This window comes from Gekko japonicus, unplaced genomic scaffold, assembly GCF_001447785.1.
Source record: "Gekko japonicus isolate JY-2015 unplaced genomic scaffold, Gekko_japonicus_V1.1 scaffold1203, whole genome shotgun sequence".
Classification (NCBI taxonomy): Eukaryota; Metazoa; Chordata; class Lepidosauria; order Squamata; family Gekkonidae; genus Gekko; species Gekko japonicus.
Genome location: NW_015174878.1, coordinates 223,900 through 233,924, shown reverse-complemented (window position 1 = coordinate 233,924; position 10,025 = coordinate 223,900).

The window sequence follows — 10,025 nt, the reverse complement described above, 5'->3', positions numbered from 1 at the left end:
ATGGTTTGAAGCAGAGAGCCTTGAACACCTGCTGGTTTGACTCATTTCTGCTCATGGGTCCTATGTTGGGACCTGAAGCAGTTCCATCGTTAATGAGCAGCTTGGACCTGTCTACTTAATGCTGGGAAACCTCCCAGCCCTTACTCGACTGGCAGCTCTAGAGCGCTGCTGGTCAATTTCAAATTCCCGCAACTGTCTCCTTTGAGATGTTCAACCTGTTCGGTAGGAAAAAAAGAGAAGAGTGTTAATTATTAAGAAACTTTAAAAGCAAGACTAGAACCAATTACTTCATGAGGCCTGATGGATATGTTCCCTACCCCATCCGGGATTCAAATAATTAGCTGAATTTGAATTCCCATCCTTCCTTTATATGCTGACCGTACCGAAATTAAGATGGTCATGTATTTTTTGCACGCTGTAATGTGCTACTTGGAGCACTGATGAAGGGGAGTTTTGCTGGGAACCCTTCAGAACAATGTGGTTGACTCATGAGCAGGTCTTTTTTTGTAGAAAAAGCCCAGCAGGAACTCATTAGCATAGCAGGCCACACCCAACATCAGAAACTTATTAGCCTATTAGGCCACACCCTTGACAGCACAGCTAATTAGCATATTAGGCCACACCCCCATGTTGCCAGAGGTGTGGTCATCCAGCCACACCCACCTTTTGCTTCTTAGTCTGTTTACTTTGCTGTCAAAACCCTGGGCTTTTTTTGTAGCAGGAACTTCTTTGCATGTTAGGCCAATCCTAATGAGTTTCTGCTGTTAGGTGTGGCCTTTTATGCTAATGAGTTCCTGCTGGGCGTGGCCAGCTCAGGAGCCAGCCGGAACTCCGTTCCTGTGCGTTCCTGCCCAAAAATAGCCCTGCTCATGAGTGTGTGCTTTCTCTGATTGTTCCGAATGCACTGTTGCCACGGAGAAATTTCTTGTGAAATGGCTACCAAAATATCCAGAGAACAGTCGTGAGAGTCTGACCCACAGATCAAGCAGTCAACAAGACTTGCAAAGAAAAATGCTTTCTGTATATTATGGTCAACAAGCACTACAACATAATAAACAAATTCCTTCAAATCATAGGAAAACCCTAGTGTAAAAATACATCATCAACGTTGTCTCCGGATTATATAACGTTTCAAAATTGGATCTTCCACAAGAAATATTAGAGTTGTACAAATGCTCTCTTGCTCATAAAGTGCTTTACAAAAAATCAGGAAAGATAATACATTCAGATAGGATGCTGATCTCAATAGGTATTCAGGCTCAAATATGCTGCTAAGCTTCCCAGGGGTGAGACAACATAGATGATGTATTTTTACACTAGGATTTTCTTATGGTTTGAAGGGATTTGTTTATTGTGTTGTAGTGCTTGTTGACCTTAATACACAGAAAGCATTTTCTTTGCAAGTCTTGTTGACTGCTTGTTTTGTGGGTCAGACTCCCACAGCTGTTTTCTTTTCATTAGTTCTCTGATTAGGACAAGATTGCCCACATCTGACTTGTACCGAAATATTCAGCCACTTCTGATAACCCAAATAAATTAAGATCATTTTTGCTTTTGTAAAGTTTGTTCATTTGGTGTGGCTAAAGTCTTCTTTCCCTTTTGGAATGTTTAGATGTTTTCCTTGGTGTAGAGCGTATGGACCGTTAAATCTGAATAAAGGTAAAGCTTGGGCCTTTTTAGCGAGTCACTTGCCAAATATTAAGGCAAACAATATTCGGGATCACATTGGACGACACAAAGTACAACAATAGAAGATAAACCTCACAGTGTACAAATTCAAATAACACAATTTTCTCTGCTTCTGATAATCTCTACAAAATTTGTGTTTATCAGTATTGTATAAATCTTACAAAATATATTATCTATTACAAAATAAGGTCTCTTAATATATCACTAAATCAATGCACACACCATCAGTACAAAACTGAATTCAATTCAAATAAGTGTTTTCCACCATATCATGAATCTTTGTTTATGTCCAGTAAATCTTGTTTCCAGTCATATCATATGTACCATTTCTTGATTAAAGCATATCACAGAACACCAAGAGTTCATCTGTGTTATTTCTTCCACGATTCTACTGATGGCCTGTTTTCCATCAATTTTCAGATACATTATTTTTCAAGAATTATAGGCTGGTTGATTTTCTTGTTGTGCAAGAGTATACTTTTCCCCCCTCACTAGTAGCAACTTCCTTTGTTGCTTAAAGCAACTTCTGATATGCTGGGTTGTATAACGTTTCTCTCTCAGTACCTCAATGGCTATCATGATGCTTCTTATCAGAACATAGTTTACTCATAGTTTACTCATTGCTCGAACTCTCTTGAATCTCCATTGGAAATGTGTTTTTGCACATTCATGATTCTGCACTGCCTTATGGGAGTTGTAGTCCTTCTCCAAGCATTTTGGTACCTGACCCCCAAATCCATGAGAGGGGAGGAAGCCAATATATCCTTCTGCGCAGGCACAAAAGCTGCCCCAAATAGAAGAAATGAAACTCTACCACAACAGTTAGTGTGCAGTCACAATTTTGTTGCTTGAGTTGGACAGTAGCAAGAGAAAGCGAACGATTGTGAATTTTGAAACAGTATGTTTGTTTTCCGAATAAGTTCACCACACATTTTGAGGTACCTCTTGGAAAAATGACTCTTTTACCACAGAGAATGAAGGACTTACTCAGTCTCAAGATGCTAGATTTATTCAGTCAGCCCCAATCTCAAGATGCTAGACCACAATGAGGAGATGACTTCATCCAGCAACAAATAGGGTTTACTCTCTGATGCCACCAGCAGGCCACAAATACTATTGCTGTCTGACAACCTGCGGAGAAATCTATTCAAATTCAGAATTCCTCCTTAATTCAAACCACAAGACGTTTTGAGGGAAATTCTTGAAATCTTACTTGTTAGAGGGATTCTCATCTAGGCAGGCATTACCTGCTTCTAGAAGAAGAAGAAGAAGAAGAAGAAAAAGAAGAAGCAGAAGACGAAGAGGAGGAGGAGGAGGAGATTGGATTTATACCCTTCACTCAGAGTTCCAGAGTGGCTTACAAACTCCTTTCCCTTTCCCTCCCCCAGCAAACACCCTGTGAGAGAGGTGGGGCTGAGAGAGCTATGAGAACTGTCCTTGAGAGAACAGCTCTGAGAGAACTGTGGCTTGCCGAAGGTCATCCAGCAGCTGCAAGTTGAGGAGTGGGGAATCAAACCCAGTCCATCCAGATTAGAGTCCATGCACTTAACTACTACACCAAACTACACACTTTAACAAGGTTTTTTTTGGGGGGGTGGGGGTCATGGTTCAAGACACCAAATAACTCCAATTTTGGGGGGAAAGATGTGTGTGTGTGTGTGTGTGTGTGTGTGTGTGAGAGAGAGAGAGAGAGAGAGAGAGAGAGAGAGAGAGAGAGAGAGAGAATATACCAAGGCTATACAGTTTAAACACTAAGGACTACAGCACCTAATCACAGAGGAAATTCAATGTGTTCAAATGCAGGGGTCGTTTCGTAGAAAAAAAGCTAGGGGAACTCATTAGCATAACTCATTAACATATGCCACACACCCTGACATGTGTCATAAGGACACACCCCCTGACATCACCGGAAGTGTGTCATAAGGCCACACACCCCACCCCCAACAATCCCGGACGCCCCCGCCCGCCCTGCAGCTCCACTGCCGAGCCCCATGAGGGGCCTGGCAGTGGACCTGCAAGGCCGGCGGGAGTGCAAGGAAGCCCCGCGAAGGCCCTCCCTGGCCCCAGGCAGGCAGGGATGGGGAGAGGCAGGGAGGAAGCAACTTACCCTCCCTCTTCTCCTGCCTCCTCCTGGCTGAATGAGGGCCGGAAGCGGGCGGCCGGAAGCGGGGGGCGGGGCTTCGTCATGTGTCCCGCCCCCCGTACCTCACCCAGAGGAATGCGATCCCCCGTGTTCCCCCCCCCCGAAATGACCTCTGTTCAAATGTCTTCCTAACCCTAACACTTCCCTATGTGTAAACTTATCTCCATGACGTTAAAGAGATAGGCAAAAATAACATAATGGTTCTAGGGTTGTTTTTCAGACTCTGACGATGTCAAATGACCACCTTCTCCATGGGGCTGTTCGTCAGTCTTCAGCTCATGTGCCACACAACGTTCCCTCTAATTCTTTTTCCCTACTGAGTGGAGCAGTTCACATCCTGAGCAGAAAATAACTGCTGTGATCTCAAATTGGCCAATGGGCAGTGCAAGACCCCGTGGAGCTCCGGATGGTTGCTTCCTGTGTTAAGGAGCAGCCACTCATGTGCACAGGTTAGAGCAGGGGTGTCGAACTCATTTGTTATGAGGGCCAGATCTGACATAAATGAGACCTTGTTGGGCTGGGCCATGTGTGTCACAAAATGTGATGCCAGGTAGCAGAGATATAAACTTTATAAAGGACACAAACACAAAGGGTTTTCTTTTCTTAGAATAAAAACATGCTTAAAACATTAGCACTCCTGCAATATTTTGTTTATTCAACAGTGTCTGACAACTGACACCTCTTGCTATGAATTATTGCATCAAAATGTCTGTGCTGTCGCAATCTTAAGTATGATGTTCAGGAGCGTATCTGTAAACTGCAAACCTATGATGATGCAGCAGCAGTAGAACTGGAAGAAGAAGCAGAAGACATCCAGTTCCAGTGCGGGCCTGATAGAAGCCCTACGGGAGTCTGATCCGGCCCCTGGGCCACATGTTTGACACCCCTGTGTTAGAGGGAATGCTGTGAGTTTCCAGGAATTCTCAGCCATGTTACTATGTCTCAAACATTCCTGGTTTCTACCTTGAAGAGTTGCTTCTCTGAGAACTACTGTTTCTGCCCACACTTCCCCAAAACACCTCCCAGTGGAGATTTACCAAAATGGGAAGAGTGAATACCTTTTGGAGAACTTTCACACATGCTAAATAATGTAGATTCAATCTACTTCAGTGACCATTTTCAAGTGGATTTTGCCATTTCACGATAGTGAAGAGCCAGTTTGGTGTAGTGGTTAAGTGCGTGGACTCTAATCTGGAAGAACCAGATTTGATTCCCCACTCCTCCACTTGCACCTGCTGGATGACCTTGGGCAAGCCGTAGCTCTGATAAGAGCTGTTCTTGGAAAAGAACAGTTTCTGTCAAGAGCTCTCTCAGCCCCACCTCCCTCACAGGGTGTCTGTTGTGGGGAGGGGAAGGGAAATGAGTTTGTAAGCCGCTCTGAGACTCCCTTGGGTAGTGAAGGGTGGGGTATAAATCCAATCTCTCTTCTCTCTCTCTCAGTTGCAAAGTGCATCGACAGTGCATTATTTAGCGTGTGTGAAAGCACCTGTGATCACATATTCCCTATATGCACACTGCACAGGCCAGTGTACTATTAATCCATTGTCATCTTAGATGGCATTCATTACCCTAACAACTTGACAGCCAACAAATCCTGCACCTTGGAATTGAATGAATGGAGTGAAGCAAAAGGTAGTTCAAACCTTTGTAGAAGAAGAAGAAGAAAAGGAGGAGGAGATTGGATTTATACCCCGCCCTTCACTACCCAAAGGAGTCTCAGAGCAGTTTACAAACTTCTTTCCCTTCCCCTCCCCACAACAGACACCCTGTGAGGCAGGTGGGGCTGAGAGAGCTCTGACAGAATCTGCTTTTTCAAGGACAGCTCTTGTCAGAACTGTGGCTTGCCCAAGGTCATCCAGCAGGTGCAAGTGGAGGAGTGGGGAATCAAACCTGGTTCTTCCAGATTAGAGTCCACGCACTTAACCACTACACCAAACACAGCATTCACAGAGCAAAGTAGAAAATACTTCCACAGTTACTTGGGTAAAGTGTTATTTCTCTAGCAATGTGGGTGTTGGAGTAACTGCCTCTGTGGGCACATACCCGCCCAATGCTGTGTGACCTGCATTGGGTGCCTATTGAATATCGGATCCATTCCAAGGTGTTGACGCTTACCTTTAAAGCCCTATATAGCCAGGGGACTGCATATCTTTGAGACCGCCTCTCTCCATATGAGCCCCATAGAACATTGTGTTCTGTGGACCAGCACCTCCAGGTAGTCCCTGGACCTAGGGATGTCCAACTTGCCTCAACTAGAGACAGGGCCTTTTCAGGCCTGGCCCCTGCCTGGTGGAATGAGCTACCTTATGAGATCAGGGCTGTGCAGGACCTCCGCGTGTGGGGAGGGTGGGGTATAAATGAAATAAAATAAATAAATAAAATAAAACAAATATTACAATTCCGCAGGTCCTGAATGATTGAGCTCTTTTTTCCGGGCCTTTAGTTGATATGAGGAGATATGCAGGGACTTCCAGTGAAAAACAAAAACAGTCATTCACTGAACACCAGAGTTCAAACGGCATTTCTTTGCCAAGCCGTTCTTAAAGGTATTCACTCCCAATTCGGCCGTCTGACTTCTTTCACTATGAACAAAATACCAACACACAGTTCTTCCTAATCAATATATTTTGCAGTCCAAAGTACAGTAAAGTCAGTTGAAGATGTTCCGGATATACAGAATTTTCAAAAATCCTTGTTCAAGTCTGTACTTCTCATGAAGCCACGCCTACAGATTTAATTTCCAGTGTCGAAGCTCCTGATTCTGGCACAGTGCCAATCGAAGAAGAAGAAGAAGAAGAAGAAGAAGAAGAGGAGGAGGAGGAGGAGGAGGAGATTGGATTTATACCCCGCCCTTCACTACCCATAGGTGTCTCAGAGCGGCTTACAAACTCCTTTCCCTTCCCCTCCCCACAACAGACACCCTGTGAGGTAGGTGGGGGCTGAGAGCTCTGACAGAAACTGCTCTTTTTCAAGAACAGTTCTTATCAAAACTACGGCTTGCCCAAGGTCATCCAGCCAGGTGCAAGTGGAGGAGTGGGGAATCAAACCCGGTTCTCCCAGATTAGAGTCCGCGCACTTAACCACTACACCAATGAAGCATTTAAGATTTTTTAAAAGTCTGTATATCTGGCACATCTTTGACTGACTTTACTGTACTTTGGACTGCAAAATATATTGATTAGCAAGAACTGTGTGTTGGTATTTTGTTCAGAGTGAAAGAAGTCAGACGGCCGAATTGGGAGTGAATCCCTTTAAGAACGGCTTGGCAGAGAAATGGCGTTTGATCTCTGGCTTTTTAAGTGAATGACTGGGCCTTCAGCTGAGGCAGCGGGCATCCACTTTAATTTGGCCTCCCCCTCCAATGACTGTATATCCTGGAAGCCATATTGTGACCACACTATCATCTGTTGAGGTGTCTTGTTGTCTTCAATGCTGGCAATTTTATCGATTTAATGGTGATGACTTTAATTAATTGCAGACCTACATGTCGGTACCCGTCCTGAGCCTGCAATGTGGGAGGGCAGGATATAAGTCTAATAAAATAAAACAAATCTCTTACAGGAACGGTCTTTCATCAACGCACAATGCCTCGATGTTTCAGTGATTCAACCTACATAACCATGTGCGACCCACCCTATTTCTGCCAAAAGTTCACCTAGGTTAGGGTTTCCAACTCCAGCCTGGAAAATTCATGGAGATTGAGTGCAGAGTATGAAGAGGGTGGAGTTTTTGGGGGGATAAGAACATAATATAAGAGAAGCCAATGTTGGATCAGACCAATGGCTCGTCCACTGTCTTTGCCAGTTTGGACCCCATCAACGTGGATTTATAGTTAGGATTTTTGGCTCCAATGTACATCACTCCAATGTACATCACTTTGCACTTGGCCACATTGAACCCCATTTGCCACGCTGACACCCACTCGCCCATCCTCGACAGATCCCTTTGGAGTGCCTCACAATCATCCCTGGTTTTCACCGGCCTGAACAATTTCATGTCATCCGCAAATTTAGCCACTTCACTGCTTACTCCCAACTCCAAATCATTAATAAACATGTTAAAAAGCATAGGACCCAGTACTGATCCCTGCAGTACCCCACTGCTTACCGCCCTCCACTGAGAAAATTTCCCATTTATACTCACTCTCGGTTTCCTATTAATTAGCCAGTTTGTGATCCACAAGAGGACTTGTCCTTTTATCCTGTGACTATTGAGCTTACTTAGGAGCCTTTGATGAGGAACTTTATCAAAAGCTTTCTGGAAGTCAAGGTAAACAACATCTCATACAGCTCAATATATCATACAGCTCAACAGGGATGTGATGCTAAAAGTTTCATGCTCTGAAGCTGCCATTTTCTCCAACTGATCAGTTGTAATTCTCGGAGAACTCCGGCCCCTACCTGGCAGTTGGCAAACCTATCACATTTTTTTTATCATTTCCTTTTTTCAAGCTCTAGGGGCAATATTCATAATATTGTGTATATGTATTGTTAAATTATAGCAAAGTTGCACAGTTAAGGAAGTGTGGAATCACATATGGTCAAACACTCTTCAATCCAGCGCAGTGGAACAAGTAAAGAACTTATTTTATTATATTATTCATTTTTTAAAAAATGATTGAAGCTTATTCAAATTCTCATGAATTTTCCAGCAGCAGAAGAAACTGAAACCTAATCTGAGGAATGCCATTCCCTGTTACAAATGGCTAGTTAATCCAGCCACATGTGTTTGGAAAAATGAGCCATGGGTATATTCCTGGCTTGCTCATACAGGAGAGTTCTGTAGAAGCATCTTGCCTGTTGTAAGGCCACGAGGAGAGAGAGCAAAGGCACAGAAGGAGAAGAAGGACTCACAGAGAATCTTCTAATTTAGACACAACATGGTATCACACATATACATGGCCCAGGTCTAGTGCAAAGGGAAATGTAGCACCCCCTAGTGTTCAAGCATGCGGAGTCACCTTTACTCAAACACAGAGCTCTTCCATCCTCCGCTTTGCTCTTTCTCAATTACCCTGAAGTTAGATTGAAACAGTGACTAGCACAAAGCCACTCTGAGTCTTATGGCTGAATGGGAATTAGAATGTGGTTTCAATGCAATTAGTCTGACTCTCTCATTTGACATAGACTTGGTACTCTAATGTCTGGCGCACACCCCACACAAGATACAGATGAACAGTCTTAAGATCACAGTCTATTTAAGTATTTTTTTTTATCTTCCCTTCCTTTTTTAAACCCCTTCTTGGACTCACACCTTAGTGTGGTGAGGGTGTGGGTATCTGTGTGTGTCAGCAAAGCTGAAAGTAATACTTTAAGGATTTTGGACTCCGTCTTTTGACAGACGTGAAAGCTGCCCTGAGAGCAGTTGGGAGAAACAAATCATCAGGAGTAGATTTATTTTTTATTTATTTACTTGGGATTTATATCCCGCCCTACCCAAGCGGCCCAGGGCGGCGGGCAGATGGGATATCAATACAGCAATTTCAAGCCCTGGAAATGGAGTCCTTGTAAATAATAACAAGAATATGCCAACAAATAGAGAAAAACAAAACAATGTCCCACAGACTGGAATCCTGTGAACTAGTTTCCAGTTCTGGAAAAAGGAAACATCAAAGACTGCAGCAACTGTTGAGCCATTGCATCATTTTCTTTTTTTTTACAACTCCCCTCTTCAAACCAATTAAAGACTTCTGGACAAATTGAAAGCTTGCTGTCATGATCTGGGCTGTGCCACCAAAGGCCTACTAGGCCCAGGGAGCCTAGCTAGTAGTAGGTGAGGCTGGGCCTACAACTCCCAGAAGCCCCTGAGAGGTTTTGGAGCCAAAATTGACCAATAGGGAAGAAGAGGGCTGGGGAACAAAAGGGCTGGTGCCAGAGCAGAAGCTGTTCTTTTCCCCAGAGGGCAGAGCCAGAAGGAAGGCTGCTGCAGGGAAGAAACCCTCATCCTGAGGGAGGGGTGAGTAGTCTAAGGACAGTATATATTTAGATGCGTAAGGGCATTTGATTTCTTTTCTTTTCACACACTTACTGTTATTATTCTGCACCTTGTTGTTCGATCTCCTATAAAATAAACCTTTTCCTTGTTTCACTCTGCCTGGTCCTCATGCCTGTTATTCGACCAAAAGGGAGGTTTGAAGGTCTTGGGAGGGTGCTCTGGGCCTTCTCAAGGGAACCTAAATCCAGAGTGGTGGCAG